The sequence below is a fragment of the Ostrea edulis genome, chromosome 7, assembly GCF_947568905.1.
Source record: "Ostrea edulis chromosome 7, xbOstEdul1.1, whole genome shotgun sequence".
NCBI classification, from domain to species: Eukaryota; Metazoa; Mollusca; class Bivalvia; order Ostreida; family Ostreidae; genus Ostrea; species Ostrea edulis.
In genome coordinates, this window is record NC_079170.1 from 74,978,262 (window position 1) to 75,000,291 (window position 22,030).

The 22,030-nt window shown below is 34.6% G+C and overlaps 1 pseudogene; it reads left to right on the top strand.

The window, feature by feature from the left end:
• The first annotated feature begins 382 nt into the window (after positions 1-382).
• LOC130048777 (uncharacterized) lies at positions 383-20,280 on the top strand (annotated as a pseudogene).
• Positions 20,281-22,030: the final 1,750 nt, after the last annotated feature.

Consider the following 22,030-nt stretch of genomic DNA (forward strand, 5'->3'; position numbering starts at 1 on the left):
AAAACTTTTATGTTACATATACTTTTTATGAATTCTTACGTGATACTTGTATTTGACGAAAATATCGTAAATATATAGGCTATATCAGTGGTTTTATTTATCCTAGAATTAAATGATATACTGGTGTTGTAAGTATCCATTTTGACTCTGAGACTCGTTAAAATTGATCCACAAAAAGGGGTGGATCCCCTGGGATTCCCCCATCTGGATCCGCCCTTGAGTAACGGAGACATCAAAGATGAAGTCGGGCGTGGTCAAATATAACGGGTGAATAATTTACATCGGGATCGAAATTCATGAATAAAAGTAAAAACGAAACTAACACAACGCGCATTGACTAGTGTATTAGCCTACCGCTGTTGACAAACACTGGATCTGCTTAATGGCATCAGATTCTCCAAATGTGGTGTCAGGTTTTCTGAAGAACTCCACAACCTGGTCTATATCGCCAAGCTTCAACGAAAATGATGTTCTAAGTCGTGCATCATGTGAATGGACCCATCATGTCGTTGATAAACTAGATATTCGTTTTGTGAAAGACGATATATTCAACATTATATTGAGTAAATGGTGTTTAATCCGTCTCTCTAGTAATGCTCTTGCAAAGCTAGACACAATAGTAAATGCTTGTGATTTTGAATTCGATCATGAATCTTTGAACGGCATCCCAGAGAGAAAGGGAACAGTCAAGAAATTGACCAAAAAATGGCATCCCGGTGCCTGGAATCTGTGCAACACCCCCAAAAAAGTGCTATACCCAGAAAAAAGTACACTATACCCAATACTTCGATAATATACACAGGATATCCTCTTAGATGGGTTGGGAAATGGTTATCTGGAAAAAATGGTACACTGAATTGGTACCGTTACCGTTATACAGCCAATTCATAGAAAAATCCAATACATCCGGCGCCATTTGCCGGCGCCATTGCTTGTGACGTATTATAAGGTATACCACGCCCGATCAAATTAAAGACGATGATGTAGTTTAAATGTTGGTGGGTTTTTCTAAGTTTATAAATTCAAATATATGTATAATTTTTTATTTTTTAATGTAAGATGATGCCCCATCACCTGTCATTTTGTCACCAAAATGAATTCAATGGATTTTTAATTTTTTTTTTTTATTAAATATCATGAATTTAACACCAGTATTTAATTATTTCAAACACTTAACACTTTTTAATCTGAAAAGCAGGCATGAGTATGTAATTTAAGTGATTAAATAATTTTTTTGCAAGACAAAATTTCTTCCTTACAAATTGTTTACACTATAAGCTATGTATATTGCTTATTTACCGGGGGCGTGGGGGGGGGGGGGGTGCACCACAGGTTAAACAAGCAATTAATTATAACAATGAAAATAAATAACAATCATTCGGAGGTACTGATACTAGCAAAGTTAACACTTCTGCACTACACACATCTATAATTACATTTATACATGAAATACTAATTGTAGACAGGATTTAAATTAACAACCTGATACATTAGATAAGTTAACCCAACTGTTTCAGAAACAGCTGAAAATGATATTGTTGCTTGAATACATATAAAACTGCAATCAAATCAGTATAATTATAGTTTAGTAAGTACAGTATGCAGGTATAAAAAAATATGCACATGCAGGCTCCTCTAACGTAGTATTTGTTTTCTCTTTTTTAATTGTTTTATTAGTACATACCTATTCCATTTAGAAATTCAATGAGAATTTTTAAAAGAAATGGTTGCCATAATTGCCATAACTGGAAATTAACATATATTTATCCATTGATATGTAAACATAGTATACAGTACTAGGTCATAAGTAAGTTCCCAAAGAAAATGTTCACTATATATTTAATACAAAACCATATACTTTTAAACAATTTTTCTGACCGCATTTCTTCATCAATTTTGATGAAATAAAAAGCACTAATCTCAGAAGTATTTACAGTAGCATATAATAATTTAAGAATAAATATATGATAATGTATTGTAAAGATATGACGATTTTAACACGAATCTTAATTTGAGAGTATATACTATTTATATAAGTATGTGTAATTTGGGGGGGGGGGGTGTAAGAGAAGATTTTGAAAAAAAGATAGATTTGCATTAAATATATAGAGAAAATTCTCTTTGTGAACTTACTTATGGCCAACTACTGTAGTAAGGGATACCGTTATGTACAGAAATGAAACGTACGTTACAAGCCAGAGCAGGTATTTTATATTTCATTATCAGTGGTAGATAAAAGGTACGCATAACAACAGAATTTTTGATGAAGTTCGATAGCATGAATGAGTTAGAAAATGATAAGTTCTATTGTGTGTTTTTCAAATTGGTAAATTGCAGAGCTCAGATAAGGTGCGTATCAGCGTAAATACTCATTAAATTTTACCAAATACGCATTTAAGTTGAAAATCATGCGTATAATTACTCATTAGCGAATGTAAATACGCTTTACACTCCCAAAGTAATGCTTATTAGTCCGCGTATTTGTGATACATGTAGTATGATATAAATATGAATTATCTATTCATATGAAGTGAGGTTAGCCCAGGGCTTGATCATACATGATATTTAGCGCTATGAAATACATTTGGATGACAATCACAATTTTGAAAAATTGGAAGAGTTAACTCAAAACACTATTATATATTCCTAATTGTTATACTTTCTTTCTTAAAGAGTTATTGTGCGGTCGAAAGCACAGGGAAAAAACCCTTGTATTATCGATCGTGGACGAATGATATACAAAATTAGATCATAATCATGTGACTTGAATGTCTGACATATTCAAATTTAATGCATCAATGATAAATATCAAATTTCAAATGACAATGAATAGTTTTAAATTAAAGAACTACAAAGGATTTTCTCCGTAAATAGCTGGAGCGGCCTTTTAGAATAAACTTTAAGTTCAAGTATCGTTTATCTGGTGACATCTTCTGTGCTGTGCAAAAGAACAACGATAATCAGTAAATTAAAAAAATACACTTTTGAATTCTTCTGAAAAGGAAAATACTCATTGATTTGAAAATCAGGGGGTAAATACTCTTTGTGATAAAAAATTAAGTGGAGCTCTGTAAACGTGTATCTTATAAAGTCATGTCGCCGATCCATAGGTTTCATTTTTTAAAAGAGAATATAGCCTTTGATTTATCCAAATTTTAATATTGTGTTCTCTTAGCGTATGGATAAGAACGAAACGTACAGTATTTCATGTTTTGAAAAAACGAGTTTTTCAATGCAATATATGCCTGGTGAAAATAGTATAATACATGAAACATGAAATACTGTACCTTTCATTCATCTTGCGTATTTGTAATCGAATATAAAAAAATATGAAATGTCCTTAACCTTTGTTTAAGCAACAATGCATTGTTCGAAACCTGCGTTACTGACTAGCATACGTTACCAAATCATACGATATTTTTCAGAATAAAGATTTGTGTACATTAACTGAGAATTTATCTATCTATCTATCTATCTATCTATCTATATATATATATATATCAGCATAAAAAGAATTCTGAGTTTTAGCTAAACACTATGTATTATATATATATATATATATATATATATATATATATATATATATATATATACACATGTATATATATATATATATATATATATATATATATATATATATATATATATAATTCTGCTTTATCCAACGATGAGAATTTCATGAAGGCCATAATGCTGATCCCTTTATTGGTGTATGGATCAGTCCTACACAAGATCAAGCTGTATTCACTGGACACACCCGTCTGTCGGGGGAGAAATAAGCCTGAAAGTAACCCTGCTCTAAAAGTTCTAACCTACACAAGATCAAGCTGTATGCACTGGACACACCCGTCTGTCGGGGGAGGAATAGGCCTGAAAGCAACCCTGCTCTAAAAGTTCTAACCTACACAAGATCAAGCTGTATTCACTGGACACACCCGTCTGTTGGGGGAGGAATAAGCCTGAAAGTAACCCTGCTCTAAAAGTTCTAACCTACACAAGATCAATCTGTATTCACTGGACACACCCGTCTGGCGGGGGAGAAATAAGCCTGAAAGTAACCCTGCTCTAAAAGTTCTAACCTACACAAGATCAAGCTGTATTCACTGGACACACCTGTCTGGCGGGGGAGGAATAAGCCTGAAAGTAACCCTGCTCTAAAAGTTCTAACCTACACAAGATCAAGCTGTATTCACTGGACACACCTGTCTGGCGGGGGAGGAATAAGCCTGAAAGTAACCCTGCTCTAAAAGTTCTAACCTACACAAGATCAAGCTGTATTCACTGGACACACCTGTCTGGCGGGGGAGGAATAAGCCTGAAAGCAACCTTGCTCTAAAAGTTCTAACCTACACAAGATCAAGCTGTATTCACTGAACACCTGTCTGGCGGGGGAGGAATAAGCCTGAAAGTAACCCTGCTCTAAAAGTTCTAACCTACACAAGATCAAGCTGTATTCACTGGACACACCTGTCTGGCGGGAGAGGAATAAGCCTGAAAGTAACCCTGCTCTAAGTTCTAACCTACATATTCATTTTTTTAACTTAGAGTAGGGTTACTTTCAGGCTTATTCCTCCCCCGCCAGACGGGTGTGTCCACTGAATACAGCTTGATCTTGTGTAGGTTAGAACTTTCATTGCTTCATTTAAAAAACAAACTAAAGATGTTTCGTGTATTTTTAATTTTGGTCTCTCGTATTTATAGTTTTGGTCCTTTGGTTTTGATATTTTTATCTAACATGAGCAGGAAATGACATGCCAATGAAATTCTTGTTTGTAAATGTAAAACTAAAGATGTTTTAAATTTTTGTCTCTTATATTTTTGATAGTTTGTTTTCCTTTGGTTTCAATATTTTTTATTTAACATAAGCAAAAAATAAATTATAAATGTAAATTTACAGATGTTTTATGTGTTTTAAATTTTTGTATGTTGTGTTCTTCATGATTTTGGTCCTTTGGCTTTAAATATTTCATTTCAAAAAAAAGAAATTATGGCTCTACAGAAAGGAGGCCTCCACGTGGCTAGAGCTGGGAACATATGGAAACTATGTATGTTTAAATAAATTTCAAATTCATGTTTTCCTTATGGCTAACTTCCTTATTTATATTAGTGTGTATTTGTCTTGCAAGAAAATTATTTAATCACTTAAATTACATACTCATGCCTGCCTTTGAGATTAAAAAGTGTTTGAAATAATTAAATACTGGTGTTAAATTCATGATATTTAATTAAAAAAAAAATTAAAAATCCATTGAATTCATTTTGGTGACAAAATGACAGGTGATGGGGCATCAACTTATATTAAAAAATAAAAAAAATATACATATATTTGAATTTATAAAAACCCACCATCATTTAAACTACATCATCGTCTTTAATTTGATCGGGCGTGGTATACCTTATAATACGTCACAAGCAATGGCGCCGGCAAATGGCGCCGGATGTATTGGATTTTTCTATGAATTGGCTGTATAACGGTAACGGTACCAATTCAGTGTACCATTTTTTCCAGATAACCATTTCTCAATCCATCTAAGAGGATATCCTGTGTATATTATCGCAGTATTGGGTATAGTGTACTTTTTTCTGGGTATAGCACTTTTTTGGGGGTATTGCACAGATTCCAGTAACCCATGGCATCCGGATAAAAATCAGATGATGACATTGAAAGTAAATGAAGAAGAAGGAATGATTAACATGCACTGGTAAGTTATTTTACTGTTAGAGACCATATTTATGCTGAGGTCTACCACTAGCGGGAACCACTTAAGGCACGGTAGACTTGATATAAATTCCAAAGTTTACACTGTGACTGCACTCTTGTGATAAAGGTAATATTATGCATTATTAATCAACAGGTTAACCACAATCTCTTTGAAAGGGACCGATTCACAATTTTCGAAAGAAATGTTTTTCAATTTTGATGTTAAAAATGAAAATTATAGTTCACTTAATGTTGACAACCAAAGTTTGAACCGTCTAATGCAAGGATAAGAGCAATATGTTATGTAAACAAAGACTCGATTCTTTATATGTAAACGAACAAACCAGTGAAACATTAAGTTTGTAATTTAAAGCATCTTCATATTGTACATTCACAAATTTTAACTTTTGAATGACACATTTTACCTAAAGAATACTTGAGAGCTGTAATATCGATAATAAACTTGGATCGATATTCATTTATTTTGAAAACCCCGTAAACAAAAACAGTGTTTTTAAAACACACCTCAATCTTTGTTTTCAAAACAAATAATAAATTCTCTAAAATTAGCTTCTGTCATGATGAATAACCTCAATTTTCATTATGAAACCTTTTAAACATAATATAAGACTGTAGATTTTGATCATAATATCATTTAATTTAAAAGTGAAAAACAAAATTTAGAGGAAAATCGTGAACCAGTCCCTTTAAACTAACATAGGTTTATGTTAATTTCGAGCCCTGACATAGGTTTATGTTGTTATCCAGGTAATAAAGAAAATAAACTTGTGAATAAACATTCTTTTACATGAAATTATTCAGCACTATATATATGCTATTTTCATACAATGTGGTAACTAGAATTTGGTTAAGTTAATTGTAACATCCTTAGACTCAAGGAAAAGATGAAGTATAACTATTGTTATTCCATTGATTAGTCAATCGGTAAATATATTGTTATTTTTTGCAGGTTGTTTGTAAAGCTGCATGAAATTTGCTTCTGCCTACAGGATATTATAACTAAAACACCCAAGAAAAAAATTTCCGAGTGGAAATACCAGATCTTATTTGAAAAGTTGCTGCAGTTGTTTGGTTTTGATACTCTGTAATTAAAAAAAAGTACATAATTTAAAGCTGTGTTCTTTGGTCTGTGAGAATATTGTTATATCAGATAGCCAATTATTGGTGGGGATATAATTTTGATCTGTTTTGATGATATCCGAAGATTCACAAATTGGAGTACATGAGTATACGTAATATGTAAACATTATACAATGAGTTCACCAAAATTTTATCAACCTAGATTTAATAATTGTATACCTTGTAGACACAATTCAAATGACTAACCTATAAACAAATATACAAGTGTGTGATGAGGTGTGAAAAAATTATAAATGTCATGATATTTCCACTAACCCAACTTTGAATTACACCACGTACCCTAGCCTACGAATTTTCATAAGAAAATATTCATATTATTGAATAAACATTATTTTGAACTTAACACTTATACAGAAATATTTAATATTGAAGCATAGCAATTTGAACTACAGGTAGAAATGGGCCCCTCGCATTCAATATTAATGGGCCCCTCACATTCATTATTATATATATATATATATATATATATTGTATAGGGCCTAAATGCCACGCCCCCTTCACGGTATGATACATATTGCAATACTGATGCAGCGATTCAATACTTTCAATATGATACAATGTACAGAAGAAACCAATAATAACATTGAAGAAAAATTAATTACCAACATTCATAATCATGATTTTAAAAGCAGAATGTTTCCAAACTGCCAAACGGTAAGATGCCTGTTGGCTCTGCAATCTGTAGTTTAAACCGATAAAGTCCATTATCGTTTTTATCAGACTCAAGGCAAACAACAATCTGAATGTTATTGAACTCTATTTTGTCCCTCATGCAGGTATATGTTAGATAATATAAAGTATAGGTCAAGCCTGATGCATTTAATTTTATTATACCCCCCGAACGAAGTTCTGGGGGGTATATAGGAATCACTCTGTCTGTCTGTCCGTCCGTCCGTCCGTCTGTCTGTCTTCAGATTCGTGTCCGGGCCATAACTTCTTTGTTCTTTGACATAGGCATACCATATTTGGCACACAGGTGGATCACCATGAGATGATGTGTCGGGTACCTTCTTGACCTCTATATGACCTTGACCCTTGCCCTTAAGGTCAAAATCAAAGGTTTTTTTTTTTACAATGGATTTGTGTCCAGGGCATAACTTCTTTGTTCTTTGACATAGGCATACCATATATGACACATGAGTGTATCACCATGAGACGATGTGTCATTTACCTTCATGACATCCATATGACCTTGACCTCAAGGTCAAAATTAAATGTTTTTACAATGGATTCATGTGAGGGCCATAACTTCTTTGTTCTTTGACATAGGCATACCATATTTGATACATGAGTGTATCACCATGAGACTATGTGTCATGTACCTTCAGGACCTCCATATGACCTTGACCTCAAGGTCAAAATTAAACATTCGTGTCAGGGCCATGACTTCTTTGTTCTTTGACATAGGCATATCATATTTGACACATGAGTGTATCACCATGAGACAATGTGTCAGGTACCTTCATTACCTCTATATGACTTTGAATTTTCACCTCAAGGTCAAAATTGATTATAGGGTTTTGACATAGTTAAACCATAAGACATGGGTGTATCACCATGAGACTAAATGTCATGTACATTCATGATATCTTTATGACCTTGACATTTGATCTCAAGGTCAAAATTATAGGTTTATACCATGGATTTGTGTTTGGACTATATCTTCCATTTTCTTCTACAAAGGCATACTATATTTTTACACTCAGGAGAGGGGTAATTTATGCCTATTAACAACACCCTTTGGGAGATTGGGGTAAGCAGAGAGTATTCTTAGTGAGCATTGCTCACAGTACCTCTTGATTGTAATACACATATGGAATCGTAAATCAAGGCAATGAATCAAACATTGAATCAAGCGTTTATATTGAAAAGATTTTAAGTATCAATATTTCAGTGAATCGTTTCAGCCCATATATTGTACCTTGTAGGAAATTGTGATGAGGATGTTTCTTAATTTGTGTATTCTGAAAATGAATTTGGAGAAAAATTCATATATTCTACCTGCATCTACTCTAATTTTTTGCCGGATGTTAGCGAATATTAGCGAAAACACAAGCATTATTATTAGTAGTCTAACTTACAGGGGTGTGAATTTTTTAAAGGAAATCCGCTGATTTGCTCAATTTTCGAAAAAATGAAACACTCTGGTTTTGATCTAAAGTGTCTAAAAATGATATTTTTCCAAGTAGGGTGAGGTGTTTTGCTCTCTTTTTGACCAGTTTTCCTCTGATTTCTGAGGAATTCAGTCACATCCCTGAAATTAACACACATACAGTATATGATATAAGAATGATTTTTAACACACCTTAATGTATTATCCCCCCACCCGCAACCCCCACCTCTCCCCGGTGAGAAATGTAATTATCATAGATTACTATAACTGGATATGATATAGTGTTTATACTTGTGACAACATAATTACATTGTCCAATGTTCTGTATTCCTAAACTCTTACACCCTAGAATATAATTATCTGATATATATGAAAGCCCCTGTGTTTAATTTAGGGATATACCGTTGGCGTACATTTTACATGTCAGATGCAATGATGCAAAGAAAAACAAAATCTTGGTCTATTTGCCCCCTTCTGTTATAAACAATTGCTTCCATTTTGTCATCAAGGTCATTCTATAAAATGTTTATATTAAGTAAACATGATAAACATGCAAATTCAAGGCAGCAAGAGAATGATTAAAACTTATGCACCTTTATATACACTTAATTGTACACTAGCTACTTCTACTCAGAAGAAAATGCAGTATTCTGTTTTACCTTTATGAATTTGTTTCCTAATCAGGGTTGGGCGGTCAGAACTGCCCCCGGTTTTATCCAGTGTGGTTTTAACCATCCCGGTCAATACTCCCCAAGTGGTCAATGCTGGTTAATAATGGTCAATTGTGATTTAAACTGTCCATTTTCCTATTTTTGTACATTTCTTGCAAAGATAAGGATAAATTAAGTCTTTTCATTATATGGATCAATTGTTGATTAATATTTCCAGTGCGCTTTTCTGATTGAAATTTGTCCGTTTTCTGTTGTTGTTGTCATTAAGTTTTCACATAAATTTTCATCTGCTTCTACAGAACAACTGGGCCATTTTCAATCAAACTTGGTACAAATCATCCTTGTGTGAAAGGTTGGTTGTTTAACGTCTCGCTGAAATATTTTAACCTCATATGGAGACATCACTATTGCCGGTGAAGGGCTGCAAAATTTAGGTCATTGGTCACCACTAACGGCCTTTGAGCAGGGAGGGATCTTTATCGTGACTTTGGAATACCGTCATAAGCATAATATTTAGCGAGGAGTATATTTCTGCATTATCAGCGAGAGTGATGATACTGCTAAAATTGAATCTTTGCTGACAATTCATTCCATATCTTGGGTGATAGCATCGTTGTTTTATGAAAATATTGCTAAATGTGTGTATCATTAAAATCTTTCACTTATACAGTATATGTTGCTCTGGAAAAATATTCCTATCAACATCTTTAATTGTAATATATACAAGTGGGTCGATTTATAATGCAATGAACAACCTCAGGTAGGCTAGATTCCAATTTCAGGTGAGTAATGTGACCCATAGGCATCTTGTTGTTTTAGGAACCAGCCATTCATTAATATGGAGAAAGCATTAATAATGGGTCACACGTGTTCATCCAGAGCAGACATTATTTGTTCTCGATTTGATAGACAGACAGACAAACCCGTTATCTGTGTATGTGAGGTTAGTATTACATTTTGTATATCATGTTTGACCGATAAAGTAAATGAAATTGATCAAGTTTTGGATTGTATGAAGACAATGAAATCTATCCATGTCCACTCCAGATATCATGAAACAGTTGGATTGTGTGTACAAATATTTAGGTCACCTGAGTAAACTTAGGTGACCTACTGCAATTAGTTGTCATGCGACGTCTGTTGTGAGTTAACAATATTGAACATTTCTAATTTCTTCTTGATAACTATTATTCCAATAATTTTCAAATTTGGTATGCAGCATTTTTGGGACAAAGTAGTTGTAAATTTCAGGACTCCCGCATCCTTGGGACCTCAGGTGTGGGGCAAAAACTGCCAAAAATTGACCTATTTTCAAAAACCATCTTCTGTACAGCCACACGTGTGTAAGAAAATCTAAATGCATACTGATGTAGAGCAGGAGGACCTCTACCAAAATTGTGAATTCCATAATCTCCGGAGTTGGGGTTCTACAAAGTTTTTATGTGTAAAATACTTAAGTAACATTCTTAGATTAGTACTGTTGAAACTAAATGTATATTTAGTTAGAACAGATAGCCCTTTACCAAAATTGTGAATTTGATGATCCTAGGGTGGGGGTAAATTTGATGATCCTAGGGTGGGAGTGAATTTGATGGTCCTAGGGTGGGAGTGAATTTGATGATCCTAGGGTTGGGTGAATTTGATAATCCTAGGGTAGGGGTGGATTTGATGATCCTAGGGTAGGGGTGAATTTAATGATCCTAGGATGGGAGTGAATTTGATGATCCTAGGGTAGGGATGAGTTTGATATCCTAGGATGGGGGTTTTGGTATCAAGATGGGGCAAAAATGGTCAGTTATTAAATGTGTGAACAATATAAATTTTTAACTTCTTGATAACTACCATTCCAAATCCTTTTGACTTTGTTATGAAGCATCTTTTGGACAAAGGGAACAAAACTTTTAAATTTCAGGACTCTTGCATCTCTGGGACCTTTAAGGGGTGGGGCAAAAACTGCCAACAATTTACCTATTTCCAAAAATCTTTTTCTTTACAACAGCAACAACAGTGTAAGAAAAACTAAACGCATATTGATATAGAGGAGGAAGGCCTCTTACTACCAAAATTGTAATTCTCAGGATCCCCGAATTAGATGTTCTTCACTCTATGTTGGGGCCAAACTGGGAACATGTACTAGATTTCATAGCCCTTGAGAATATTGGTGACTGAAAAGGCCTGTAGGCCTCTTGTTCACACAAACAAGGTTATTACCAGAAAGTGCAGGTGGCAAGAACTCTGTAATCTTGCCTATGAAACTGACAGCACTATAGATATTATTAGTTATATGGAAAGTATAAGGACTTTAATTCCCTGTCAGTCGAGAGTCTATATACCCCACCAAGATTTCATAGAACAGATGTAAGATGAAGATAACGGACAGTGATCAATCTCATATACCCCACCAAGAATTCATATAACAGATGAAAGGTGAAGATAACGAACAGTGATCAATATCATATGTCCTACTCCAGGTCGATCAAAATGATGTTTATTTTACAAAGCAGTTAATCATGCATATAGATATGTGCAAGCCATTTTCCATTTTGTATTCCATCTATTCTAGGCAGGGTACATGACCTCATGCACATTCTTGGCTTGTTGTCCAATCTAGTGCCCATAGATTTTTCTCTGCAGTAGGAAATTGGGAAATAGCTTACACGTGTTAACATACAAACATAAGAGGTGTCTATTTTTTCTTTTTTTTTCTTGGCTTATATTTTTCATGCCATATTCCCCAGGATGAGGGCTATAAACCACAATATTTGGAAATATTCAACTCAAGAACCACAAGGGTACAAATTGTTGAATTGACATAGTTTAGCTTTATGCTTCACAAAGTTTGACATTACCTGATCAACATATAGGGGTCATGGTGGATGTGACCGGTCGACAGAGGACACGTATTCCTCCTAGGCACCTGATCCCACCTCTGGTATATCCAGGGGTCTATGTTTGTCTATGTTTGTCCAACTCTTTATTTTGGTATTCCATATAGGAGTTATGAGAATGATCACTGTTCGTTATTTTCACCTTTCACTAGTATTAGGAAAAATCATTGAATAATCCTTGAGGACAACATGGGTACAGATTATCAAATTCAATATGCATCTATAGTCCAGAGTCTTCTGTGGTATCAAACATTTCAAGATTTTTATAAGTCCAAATAATGAAATGAACCGTGAACTTTAATGGTCCGATGAAATTTTAAGCAGTCAAATCCATTTCAAGAACACTGGTATTATAATACACATGTAGTGTAGGTTCATATTTTGTTCCTACCAGAACTCCAAGTACTAGGGCAATTAAAGCTAATTAATATACAGGTTCCACATTATGCAAATATTTCCAGGTAGTGTAGTTTTAGGGTGAAAGTAGTTCAAAGTTTATCCTTTGTAATATATACATGTAGGATAATGTATTCAAATTGTCTTGCTACATATATGTAAGAACCTTTAGGATACATAGTGCAATACATTTCATGTAGACTAAATTCATTTGTTCAACTCCTGTATCTAGATTAGCAATATGGCCCATGGGCCTCTAGGTAGTGTTTTTAATATATATATATTTTCTTCAAATGTTTGGTACATGTATAAGTGACTCCTTAAAATTGATTTAAGCTATACAGATTTACCATGTGACCATAGACCTCTATTATTATAATAAGTAGTGTTAAGATTCATTCATATTTAAGGGGAAAAAATCATTTGAAGGTCATTTCGGAGAACGACTCTATGCCATATCCTCCAATGAAAAAGCAGAAATCTGACATAGAAGACAAATCATTGGTATGTAAAGTTTTGATATTTAGGTCAATCAGGTGACCAATTGCCCTTGGTCTGCATTCATCATGGTGGGACATTTTTAACCTTTTCATGATAACTATCATTACAATTCTTTTAAAATTTGGTATGAAACATCTTGGGGACATTGACTGTATATTTCAGGTCTCACACATCCTTAGGGTTGGGGTAAATACTGCTAAATATTGACCAAACAAGTTTGGTAGAAATCATCATGCTCTACAGTACTAAAGTATGCATTTAGTCTCTCTTACAGATCTGCAGTTTTTGATGAATTGGTCAATTATTAGCAGTTTTAACCTCATCCCTGTTTTTATATGCCCGTCTTTAGACGGGACGTATTATGGTACAGTGATGTCTGTACGTCCGTCTGTCCGTCCGTCCGTTCGGGATTTTCTCTTTATAATTTCATTTCCCTTTCACATATCATGCTGAAACTTGCTGTGTAGCTTCTTTGTGGGTCACTCTAGATCATACTGCAATTTTGATCCATTTCGACTTTTTTTCCAGGAGTTTTGCCCCTTTATTTGGAAATAATTATTATATGGAGGGTACATAATTTGTCCACCCTACTCCTCCCACAGTTTTCAATTGAGAGCCTTCTTATTATGCCCCCCTTCTTTTTTGCCCCCTTTCAAAGAAGAGGGGCATATTGGTTTACACCTGTCAGTCGGTCAGTTGGTCGGTCGGTCGGTAGACCACATGTTGTCCGCTCAATATCTTGAGAACCATTCATTTAATGATTATGATATTTCATATGTGGGTGGTTATGAGTAGAAGAGGACCCCTATTGTTTTTCAGGTCCAAAGGTCAAGGGTCAATCTACTTTGGACATAGGTATATAATGTCCGCTCAATATCTTGAGAACCCTTTGCTTGAAAAACATCAAACTTAAAACACTGGTACATCCTAAGGAGTGGATGACCTTTATTGATTTTGAGGTCATATGGTCAAAGGTGAAACTGGGCATAGGAATATACTGACCATTCAATGTCTTGAGAACCCTTTGCTTGACAGACATTAAACTTGGTACACCATTACATCTTCAGAAGAAGATGACCCCTATTGATTTTGAGATCACATGCTCAAAGGTCAAGGGTCAAACTGGACATATGAATATACTGTCTGTTCAATATCTTTAGAACCCTTTGCTTGACAGACATCAAACTTGGTACACTGGTACAACTTCAGGAGAAGATGACTCCTTTAGGTTTTGAGGTCATATGGTCAGAGGTCAAAGCTCAAACAGGACATTAGAATATACTGTCCGCTCAATATCTTGAGCACTCTTTGCTTGACAGAAATCAAACTTCGTACACTGGTACATCGTCAGGAAAAGATGACCCCTCTTGATTTTGAAGTCACATGGTCAAAGGTCAAGAGTCAAACTGGACATAATATTATAATGACCGCTCAATATCTTGAGAACCCTTTGCTTGACAGACATCAAACTTAGTACACTGGTATGTCTTCAGGAGAAGATGACTCCTATTTTAATTTTGAGGTCACATGATCAAAGTTCAAGGGTCAAACTGGACATTAGAATATAATGTGTGCTCAATATCTTGAGAACCCTTTGCTTGACAGACATCAAACTTAATACACCTGTACGTCTTCAGGAGATGATGACAACGATTGATTTTGAAGTCACATGGTCAAAGGTCAAGGGTCAATCTGGGCATAGGAATATACTCTTCGTTTAATATCTTGATAACCCTTTGCTTGACAGACATCAAACTTAGTACAGTGGTGTATATTCAGGAGGAAATGACTCCTATTGATTTTGAGGTCACATGCTCAATGGTCAAACTGAACATAGTAATATACTGTCCACTTAATATCTTGATAACCCTTTTGCTTGACAGGCATCAAACTTAGTACACTGGTACATCTTCAGGAGAAGTTGACCCATTTTGATTTTGAGGTCAAAAGTCAATTTTTTAACCTGGACATAGTAATATATTGTCTCCTATGTTTTAAGAATTATTTGCTTGATTGACACCAAACTTGGTACACTGGTACAACATAAGGAGTGCATGACTCCTATTGATTTTTAGGTCACACGGTCAATTCACTCTTGACATAGGAAGATGTTGTCTGCTCAATATTTTGAATTGATGATACTACTATCAATTACATGATGTGTATGTAACCCTTTTCAATTTTGCACCATGGGGGGCATATTTGTTTTACAAACATCTCTTATTTTGTGGAGTGTTTGTATGGGTATTGAAGATGTGCATGTGGGATGAATTTTGCTTTTCTACAATTTTTGAGAAAATTACAGGTTGTTGAACTTAGTCTATTTGGACATTAATATTCTATGAAGGGTACATAATTTGTCCGCCCTCCTCCGCCCATAGTTTTCAAGTGAGGACCTTCTTATTTTGTGGAGTGTTTGTATGGGTATTGAAGATGTGCATCTGGGGAAGGATTTTGATTTTCTTCCATTTTTGGAAAAAGTTACAGGTTGTTGAACTTGGTCCATTTTGAGGAAATCTAGATTTTTAAGTTGAGACCTTTTGTTCATATGAACGTTTGTCACAGCCTCATGATGGCTGATAATACCTGAAGCAAAGTTATACAAATTATAGCACAAGAAAAACACCCTATGTAAGCATTTCACGGGTGTATTTTGTACCGTTTGCAGTACTCTTGTTAGTTTGTTAATGGCAATACCAATTTTCAGTGTGTGAAATTTGATTTTTAAATTGACTAAGCAAGCATATGTGTTCATCATGTTCACTTTGTCTTTGTTAGGGAAATTGTTCATAAAAAAATCATCGCTTACGAGATCTGAATGACAATGAAGAAACAGACTGATCAATGAGTAAATAATTAATGAACGGTGATTGAACAATGAATGCTTTGTGATACACACACACAGACACATATATATACTTATATATTCGATAGCCTGCAACATCCCCAAAATCATCTATTGGAGACCACGTGTTATGGACACAGCATATTGGAGAACTATTGGTTTACCTGCAGAAGTCCTTTCGATATGAATGAATACTTGGTATTACAATTGAAAAAACATGGGTACGTAAAATAAAAGTAACCTCTAGACTAAATTATTAACTTTCGAATTATAATCAAATTAGTTTGACCAGATGAATATCTGCTTATTTTTTGTGTTTCGTGTATCATATGATATGGCGTCGGTGGCCGAGTGGTTAGGCCGTCAGACTCTCGACCGAAAGATCGTGGGTTCGAGTCCTAGCCGCGGCAGGTCTGACGTTGTGTCCTTGGGAAATGCACTTTACATGAATTTCCTCACTCCACCAAAGTGTAAAAGGGGTACCTGGCTATAGACAGTGAAAGATATTGTTAGAATGTTAGTGCTCTAGTGCTTGTAATGGCAGCTTGCACTGTATGCTTCCTAGGAGGCTGAGAAAGTTCTAGATTGATATAAGGTCTGCTGGGGTAATAATGTACATTGATAATTGTAAAGCGCTTTGAGCAGCATACGCTGGATAAGGCGCTATATAAAACCAATTATTATTATTATTATTATTATATTCAATCTATTTGTTGAGAATGTCAGTACATTGCCCACTTGATAAAATAAATTAGATTATTAAATGAGTGAAGAATTGAACAATTTTAACTTCTTTTTAATAACTATTTTCAAATTATATTCACATTTGGTATGAAGCATCATTGGACAAGGGTGGGGGGGAGCATAAAATGTAAATTTCTGGACTCCTGCCCCCCCCCCCCTCACTGTATACAAGTGGATGACCGTAGTATATATCATGGTCATCATAAATGGCAGCTGACTTCATTTATAAGAATTTTATAATCACGATTTCAAATGATTGACTATTCGATTGCATCATTTTACAATAATTATCACTGTCTAGTAGAGTATTTTTTTTATGTTAGTTGCTGTATTTTTCTCCAAAGCAAGTATATTTATCAATAAAACAACCTCCAAGTTTTGTAGTATGATGCATGAAACAAATATTTATGAGGACTACATACCAGTTTTGAATTGGGATTCAAGAAGTGAAAGTAACCTTCCTAACAACTCATACAAAAAAGACGCCATTACTGGTTTACTTAGCGGGGTTGTTGTGATGCAAAACCATGGCTATTTTGACCGCTTCAAAATGCATTATATTGATTTTAATGCATAACAAGTAAATTCAATGTAACCTGAATTTATACAATTTATACAAGGGTAATTCATTGTCACCTGAATATTTGTTATAAGTACAGGTATGACTAGTCCCAAGGCCTATGAAATCTAGAAAAAATATTCTTATTATTCTAATTGTGACAATGTAATGACAGTCATCAAATTCATAATCTACGGTCTTCGTTAAAATGATAAACGTTGTTTGTTATGGTCATCATGGAGGTCGTTTTATCGATAAATAAGCTTGCTTTCGAGGAAACTACTATTGATGCTAAATTGAAACTAAATAGATATTTAGAAGGAGTGAATACTCCTTTGCCAAAATTGTAAATTTCATGATCCAAGGGGGCTAGGGCTTGATTCTAGGGTTGAGACAAAATTATTATAGTGATTATATATTCTTTATCATTTGAATTACTTCACAAAGTTTGCTGATATGGTATAAAAACTAAATGGATATTTAGGAAAAGCAGAAACGGATGTACATAACTTGTGAATTTTGCAATCCCAGGGTACCTTCCCTAGAGTGGGTCCAAATAAGTCATATTGTGTAGATTATATCATGTAAAGCCTTCCACCACTATAGGCACTTTCAAGGGCATTTAAAAGAAAGATATGATCTTAAAACTTATCCATGTACTTTTGTTGAATATTAGTATTCAAAATAAGAATTTTTTTCTAGATTTCATAGGCCTTGGGACTAGTCATACCTGTACTAATACTCAGGTGACAAATAAGGTCTATGGGCCTCTTGTTAATCTTTTACAGTACACAGCTAAGTATGCATGTAAATACATTGTACTTGTAGGTAACAGGTCCTGTTATGTAATTATGAAGGTGTACGTCTTTTAACTTCTTCATGTGTAACTCCGATAATCTGGATACTATGAAGCCTAGAACATTCAAACTTCAATAAGTCACTTCATGTGTCTGGTGGGGAAAGTATGTCACGTACAATCTAAGAGAGGGTGAGAGCAACCTTTATTAAGAATGATATTACCAAATATAGTAAAGTCTGGATCATAATATACTCAGTTGCCTGAAATCATCCAAACTTTGTAGCAGTGAGAGTTTATTTTTAATGTGTCAACTTTCACTGTGAAGCATGTTCTTGGTTTATAAGACTCTTGACTCTTATTTCTAAATGCTGGGATCTTCCTAAAGGAGCAGCCACTACCTCCATTTTATTTGTGCGTCTTTGGTTGGATAAGACACAAACTGGACTCGAACCCTTTCCTCTACCCACTGAGCCACTGTGACTTGTATAGTGTATCTGAAACTAAATTTAGGTCACACAAGTCACTTTGCGTCAATATAAGGTCACCTGAGTCACGTTGGTGACCTCTTGCAGTTGTTGTGTGTCCGTCGCTGTGGAGCGTGCATTAACAATCGAATATTTTTAACTTTTTTCTTGATTACTAACAACCTTTCCAATTCTTTTCAAAATTGAAGCATCTTGGGGCAAGGTGGAGATGAATCATTGATTTCAGAACTCCTGCACTCCTGGGACCTTGGGGGCAGGGCAAAAGCTTTCCAAAATTGATCAATTTTCAAATATCTTATTTACATTTACAATTGCAAATCTTTTAGAAAGACTAAATGCATATTCATCTAGAACAGGAAAGCCTATACCAAAATTGTAAATTTCATAAACGTTGGGTAGATTTTCTCTCATCAGGGTGGGACCAAACTAGTGTTTATATGTAAAACATTTAGATAACTTCTTTAATATTGACATTAATCATATTGACACTAAATTGATATTTAGAGGAACTAGGTATTCCAATATCACAATTATGAATTTCATAATCCTAGTAGTAGGGGTTTCAGTTCCAGAACGGGGCCAAAATTATCATAGTGATTATTGTCTTCATCATATGAAATACTTCTTTAAAATTTCTGTATAAAAACTAAATGCATAGTTAGCAGAAAAGAATGCACCAAAATTGTGATTTCTCACTAGGGTTTTGTAGGGTTAGTCCAAAATAGAAAGTTTTGTGTTTTTAAGAACTCATCTTGTTTTATACTGCTGCTGAACACTATAAAGTTAGCTTTAATATGCAGAACATTAAAATTTCATATTCCTTTAGACTAGTGATACTTTTACCCAATACTCAGGTGACCGGTAAGGCTTCTTGTTATAAAGTACTTCTTACATGTAACAGTATTTTACCATATTTATGGAGCTCTTATTTGATATTCAGTTTGCAGTTTGATGTTTTGACAGGTGTACTGCACAATAATACATGTAATCATATCCTGATTTTTTTTTCAGGTAAGATTTACTCACCTTGAAGTTCCAAAAGCGACTTGGAGAAAAATGACAGAACGACCTGCTAACAGACCTGGACCTCTGAAGCTAGATTGGGAAGAACGTCCTGTTTTTTGTTATAGTGATCGCTACAATTACCTCAATAGAGAAGATCGCAAAACTATATTTAAAGCTCTTATGACCATAAGGAAGATGCAAACTGAATATGAAAAGACTCAGTGAATAGTACAATAAGATCATGTCTATAACCCTGCAAAATGAAATTCCGAATTCCAGGAAAGTTCAGGGATTTCAAGGATTGTACTTTACTGATTGGCTCATTCATTAAATACATTTTATGTACAAATAATGAATAGTGTACAAGGGCACATTTGAGTGAAATACATTTGCTTGAATCTTGGCTTAAAGAAACAAAATCATGAAAATTCTTCATGCCATGGATACTGCAATTATCTTATAAATATTCATAGGCAGGCATTTTCCTTGCGAAATTGATAATGCAATATCAAGACAAAGTGATGTGCTCTTTTGAGAATCATTGGCTGGTATAGAAATTTGACAATAAATCCTGTAACAGTGAATCCTTATCGTGATCTTGCTCGTTAGGGATACTCCATGTACCAAGACTTGTGGCAGGCATGACTGATCAACAGGAATGCTGGCTCCACTTAGGGTCCTGGTAGGGGGCTTGTGTTTGCCATTTTCTGGATTGATCACTGTTCTTTATCTTTACAATTTCATGCAGCTTTAGTCCGTGGGGGGTCCAGGTTAGAATAGGTCTTTAGTACACCTTGCTTGTCATAAGAGGCGACTAATGAGGTGGTCCTTTGAATGAGACCGCAAAACAACAGAGTCCCTTTGTAACACCAGGTGTGACACGATAAAGATCCCTCCCTGCTGAAGGGCCGCAAGTGCTGTAAAGGTGTACATAGGCCTACATTTTGCAGACCTTCACTGACAATTGTGAAACATGAGTGAAATATTCTCAAGCAGGATTTTAAACAATATACAATTAATCATGAAGCTTTAATAAGTGCAAGACTTGTTCATTTCATGACTTCTGCTCCCTACCAATGAACTTCACAAGCAGGACTCAGACGCTGATTGAGAAAGTCACTACCATTTTCAAGCTTCTAAGATGAATTTGCTGACCCCTACCTCTGATTTGAATGATCAGGAATTTGGTGAATTTATAAGATATAGGCATTGTTCTCGACTTAATAGTTTTTAAATCTCTACAAATATTTGTCCATTGTAAAATATAATTTTTCATTAAGAAAAACAGTTGATCCGACACTTACTGCAAATGAAAGGTAAAACTTACGAATAGTGATCTCGTGATGAGATAGGTGTTTAACGACTAAGAGTTTAATGTTAAGTTTTTGTGTAATGTTGTACTTTCATGCAGTTTAGAAACATTAATTATTTATAGTTCAAGGTATTTTGAAGGGTTGCGATTTCTCGTTGTTTCTATGTGATACCATAATACACATTGTTGTACTTAGATTGGGATCTGCTCCCTCACTGCCAATACTGGAACCTTAATTGTGCTTCGAAGCAGTTTCACATGAACATATTGCAGATTTGCCCCCATAACACCTGGCTCTCTCCTCCCAATTTCGGTTTAGATTTTGGAGAAATGTTTTACGGAGAACTAATTAGGGCTAAGATCAACTAATACAGTAAGTTATATATACTTGCATAGTGTTTTCGACTAAGATTTTTTCTTCTTAAAAATGTGTTTGTTTTTGTCCTTCAGTGGAAAGATATATATTTGGTTCTGACTGTCCGTCTGCCTGTTTGTAACACTTAAATCCAGAGGATATTTATTTGGTTCTGACTGTCTGTCTGAAACACTTAATTAAGATCAATTCTATGTAAAAAATCAAAGCCACTCAACGTCACAGATTTCTTTGATTTTCACAGTATTAACTTTACTTGCACCATCCTACATAATTTTAAACCCAGCACCAAATTTCTACCATCCGTTGTCATGGAAACCCGACAGCAGTCTATGGGGGCTAATTGAACTGTAAAATTCATCCCGTTTTACCCATCTTTTGTCCTTGTGATATATAAAAAATTTAAAAAGACAACTAATTCTCTCCATAAATCTCGATTCCCCATAAAATTCTCTCCTTATTTATAATATCTATATC